The following is a 5,800-nucleotide window of genomic DNA, read 5'->3' on the forward strand; positions in this document are numbered from 1 at the left end:
TATTTTATAGAAAAAAAAAAAGAATTAAAACTCCTGGCTAGTGCCTGCTGGGGAGACTTAGCTCTACACGGGAGATTCGCAGTAAGAGGGCAGCCTTAAAAACATTCCCAAAATTTGTGCTAAGATAGCACGAGTGCTGCAGGGGGAGGGCACTAAGGGCGACTTTACTACCTATACTGAGGTAACTATACTAGGTATACTAAGGCAACTATACTTATTATTGATAAATAACATTAGTGTGTACCGTTTTTATTTTTTTTTCCCCTGTGCGCCATTATTATGCAGTACTAACGATAAATAGCGATAAGCGTATCTTTTTAATGCGGCGCCATTTATATGCATAGGCACTGTGCGCCATTATTCATTGATCCGACTGGGGCAACTAAACTGCTTATACTGGGGCAACTAAACTCCCTCTACTGGGGCAACTAAACTCCCTGTACTGGGGCAACTAAACTCCCTATACTGGGGCAACTAAACCCCCTATACTGGGGCAACTAAACTCCCTATACTGGGGCAGCTATAATATCTATACTGGGGCAGCTATACTGCCTATACTGGGGCAGCTATAATCCCTATACTGGGGCAGCTATACTCCCTATACTGGGGCAGCTATAATCCCTATACTGGGGCAGCTATACTCCCTATACTGGGGCAACTAAACCCCCTATACTGGGGCAGCTATACTCCCTATACTGGGGCAGCTATACTCCCTATACTGGGGCAACTAAACTCCCTATACTGGGGGAAACTCTACTGGCTACCTATACTTTACCTGGCTACCTATAACCCTCCCCCCGCCCCCCCCCCCCCCCCCAAAAAAGTTTGGTCTAGATAGCGGTCCCCGGGCCGAAAAAGGCTGGGACCCCTGCGGTATATCATTATTATTATTATTTAGTATTTATATAGCGCCGACATATTACGCAGCGCTGTACAGTATATATATATATATATATATTGTCTTGTCACTAACTGTCCCTCAAAGGAGCTCACAATCTAATCCCTACTATTATCATATGTCTATGTTTGTATTATGTAGTGTAAGTACTGTAGTCTAGGGCCAATTTAGGGAAGAGCCAATTAACTTATCTGTATGTTTTTGGGATGTGGGAGGAAACCAGAGTACCCGGAGGAAACCCACACAGACACGGGGAGAACATACAAACTCCTTGCAGATGGTGCCCTGGCTGGGATTCGAACCGGGGACCCAGCGCTGCAAGGCGAGAGCGCTAACCACTACGCCACCGTGCTGCCCATATCATCCACTATAATGCCCGGGACACTTGTCTTTCAGTTTTCTGTGTGTGTTTTCTTCACACCAGGGGCTTGATTCACAAAAGGGCCTTTACTATCGCTGTAGTAACTGTATCCTCATGGAAAGTAATAGTTACTAAGGGCTCTTTTCCACTAGAGCGTTTGCGATTGCTGAATCGCAAAACCGCAAACCGCTAGTGATTTTTCAAATCGCTGCAGTTTGCTTTTAACATAGGAATCGCGGTAGGTTATTTCCACTACCGTGATTCGTTTTTTACCTGATCGCGATCGTGCGGTGGAACGATTATTGCCGCGATTTTACTATGCAGGGCATAGCATAGCAAAATCGCGATTGCAAACATCGGAAAATCGTCACGAAATTTTGTGCTTTTGTTGAATCGCAATCACTAGCGTTCAGCGCGAACGCTAGTGATTGCTAGTGGAAAAGGGCCCTAAGGCTTTTTTTGACATGCATACAAAAAAGCATTTGATGTGAACCAGCCTATTGATTAACATGTGCTGTCAGAGCTAATGTGTTTTCACATACAGGAAAATATACACTGTGAATATACAAAAAAATATTATTCAAAAATCCTGAAACTGGGCTTTAAATAATACATTTATTTACACAGACTTGTATATAAAGCCTGAAAGAGGCGCTTCTGAGGAGCACTGTACTCACTGCTTCTATTTTCTGCACATTATAGTAGAGAAAAAGCACCATTCTAATCATTATCATTGCTGTGCTATCTGTTGTCATTAGCTATGGTCACATGATGCTGCCTGAGCCAGCCTCTAGCAGTGGCAGTTATGGTCTCACACTGCTGCATGAGCCAGCCTCCAGCAGTGGCAGTTACAGTCTCAAGCTGCTGCATGAGCCGCCTCAACTGTCACTCCAGGCCTAGCAGCATTTGATGCAGCAGCATACCTGGTGTTCTCCCTGAACTGATCCCTGAATTTGGCTATATCTGACTTCTACAACATGTTTTTCCAACTGCTCTGCTACGTTTGGCTCTGCCTTGTGCCACCAGTCCTTGCCTGGCAGTTTTTCATCATTTGTGGCAGAATCTGGACTCTGGCTGGACACTGTAAGTATCAGCAGTACACACACAATATGACACTATGTTTCCACATATCTCCACTAGATGTTCACATTATCAGCCATAGGGGGTTTCCAAGGGAGGAGATTTATTAGTAGTATTTAGCGTTTATATAATTAATGGCTATCCCTATCTATCAAGGGTTCATTTGTTTTTTAAATCTAGGCCTTTCCACAGTGGCGTAGCAATAGGAGATGCAGAGGTAGCGACCGCACCAGGGCCCTTGGGCCAGAGGGTCCCCAGGGGATCCACTTTCAGCCACAGTGTTAGCTCTTTATTGGTCCTGTGACGGTAATAATCACTTCTATAGATGCTCTGAATAGTAGTAATCATCATCAGTAATCAAACTGTTCCCGATTCCCTTCTTGCACCTCTGACACTGTGCTTGTTCTTGGCAGGTTTAGGTGTGCCGTATCAATTGTTACGTATAGAGTGCTGGTGGGGCGGGGGGGGGGGGGGGCAATGGAAAACTTGCACTGGGGCCCACAACTCCTTAGCTACACCACTGGCTTTCCATGTTGCCACAGCAACATACTCCTGGTGATGTAAAATGTGTGTACAAGGGACTTTACCATTACTGTGGCAACTGCACTCTTATGTCAAGTAATAGATACTGAGGCATACATGCAAAAAGGGCGTCGGGGAAAAAGGGGGGGGTGGTGTAAACGATAAGTGGTAACATATAAAAATATTGTGCTGTATTTCGTTTACAATAATGTTTTACAAATTAATAAAACATTTAAGAATGTGTATGAAATCACAAATTGTGAAAATATTATTTTTCCCTGTTTTAAAAGTAAAACTTATAGTTACGTTTGTTAAAAAACGATAATATATGTATAATCATTATAATTGTATAATATTGTGTGTAATCTTCATTTATCGTTTCTTCATGCAATAAAATCGGAAAATATTGTTTATAGCCCTCCCTCTACCTATCCCTAACCCTTAGACCCCCCCTGGTGGTGCCCCCCTGGTGGTGCCTAACCCTAAGGCCCCCTGGTGGTGCCTAACCCTAAATCCCCCTGGTGGTGCCTAACCCTAAGACCCCCCTGGTGGTGCCTAACCCTAAGACCCCCCTGGTGGTGCCTAACCTTAAATCCCCCCCTGGTGGTGCCTAACCCTAAGACCCCCCCAGGGGGTGCCTAACCCTAAATATCCCCTGGTGGTGCCTAACCCTAAGAGCCCCCTGGTGGTGCCTAACCCTAAGACCTGCCTGGTGGTGCCTAACCCTAAAACCCCCCTGGTGGTGCCTAACCCTTAAACCCACTGGTGGTGCCTAACCCTAAATCCCCCCCTGGTGGTGCCTAACCCTAAGACCCCCCCAGGTGGTGCCTAACCCTAAATCTCCCCTGGTGGTGCCTAACCCTAAGACCCCCCTGGTGGTGCCTAACCCTAAGACCTGCCTGGTGGTGCCTAACCCTAATTCCCCCTGGTGGTGCCTAATCCTAAAACCCCCCTGGTGGTGCCCAACTCTAAAACCTCCCTTAGTGATCACTTTATTGTGTGGATAATAATGTTTTACAAATAGTGACTGTAAAAAATATATTACAATATATTTACTGATCACTTTATTATGTCTATAATAATGTTTTACAAACCGTAAGGGATAAAATTTTAAGTAACGTTTTAGTTAAATACGATAGATATGTTTAGTATTTTTATAAATGTTATTCATTACAGGCGCATTCTGTAAATGTAAATTATCATGAGCGCAGTTTTAAAACATTAATAATCTCCGGCGACCTTTTTTCCTATTCGGCGCCCATCAAATTATATTTAATATAGGAGTGAATGGCGACGCCTTTTTTGACCACTACTTGCCACATGCGCATATATATATATATATATATATATATATATATATATATATATATATATATATATATATATATATATATATATATATATATATATATATATATACACAGACACACAGTGGCTTGCAAATGTATTCGGCCCCCTTGAAGTTTTCCACATTCTCTCACATTACTGCCACAAACATGATTCAATTTTATTGGAATTCTACGTGAAAGACCAATACAAAGTGATGTACATGTGAGAAGTGGAACGAAAATCATACATGATTCCAAACATTTTTTTCCAAATCAAACCAAGTAATTATTCAGCCCCATGAGTCAATACTTTGTAGAACCACCTTTTGGTGCAGTTATAGCTGCCAGTCTTTTAGGGTATCTCTCTATCAGCTTTGCACATCTAGAGACTGAAATACTTGCCCATTCTTCTTTGCAAAACAGCTCCAGCTCAGTCAGATTAGAAGGACAGCATTTGTGAACAGCAGTTTTGAGATCTTGCCACAGATTCTCGATTGGATTTAGATCTGGACGTGGACTGGGCCATGGATATGTTTTGTTTTAAACCATTCCATTGTTGCCCTGGCTTTATGTTTAGAGTTGTTGTCCTGCTGGAACACGGACCTCCGCCCCAGTCTCAAGTCTTTTGCAGACTCCAAGAGGTTTTCTTCCAAGATTGCCCTGTATTTGGCTCCATACATCTTCCCATCAACTCTGACCAGCTTCCCTGTCCCTGCTGAAGAGAAGCACCCCCAGAGCATAATGCCGCCACCACCATATTTGACAGTTGGGATGGTGTGTTCTGAGTCATGTGCAGTGTTAGTTTTCTGTCACACATAGCATTTTTGCATTTTGGCCAAAGTTCCATTTTGGGCTTTTCTGACCAGAGCACCTTCTTCCACATGTTTGCTGTGTCCCCCACATGGCTTGTGGCAAACTGCAAACAGGACTTCTTATGCTTTCTGTTAACAATGGCTTTCTTCTTGTCACTCTTCCATAAGAGCCAACTTTGTGCAGTGTACAACTAATAGTTGTCCTATGAACAGATTCCCCCACCTGAGCTGTAGATCTCTGCAGCTCGTCCAGAGTCACCATGGGCCTCTTGACTGTATTTCTGATCAGCGCTCTCCTTGTTCAGCCTGTGAGTTTAGGTGGATGGCCTTGTCTTGGAAGGTTTACAGTTGTGCCATACTCCTTCCATTTCTGAATGATCCCTTGAACAGTGCTCCGTGGGATGTTCAAGGCTTTGGAAATCTTGTTGTAGCCTATGCCTGCTTTAAATTTCACAATAACTTGATCCCTGACCTGTCTTGTGTGTTCTTTGGACTTCATGGTGTTGTTGCTCCCAATATTCTCTTAGACAACCTCTGAGGCCGTCACAGAGCAGCTGAATTTGTACTGACATTAGATTACACACAGGTGCACTCTATTTAGTCATTAGCACTCATCAGGCAATGTCTATATATATACACACACACACACACACACACAGTATATACATATTTACACAGTATATATGTAAAAACACATGCAGATCTGTTTTTTCTTCTTCTGCCCTGTGCGACTCTTCAGGGCCACTCAGGGCCGGCGCTACCATAGAGGCAAAGGGGGCAATTGCCCCCAGGGCCCCAG

The sequence above is a fragment of the Hyperolius riggenbachi genome, chromosome 10 (assembly GCF_040937935.1).
Source record: "Hyperolius riggenbachi isolate aHypRig1 chromosome 10, aHypRig1.pri, whole genome shotgun sequence".
Lineage (NCBI taxonomy): Eukaryota > Metazoa > Chordata > Amphibia > Anura > Hyperoliidae > Hyperolius > Hyperolius riggenbachi.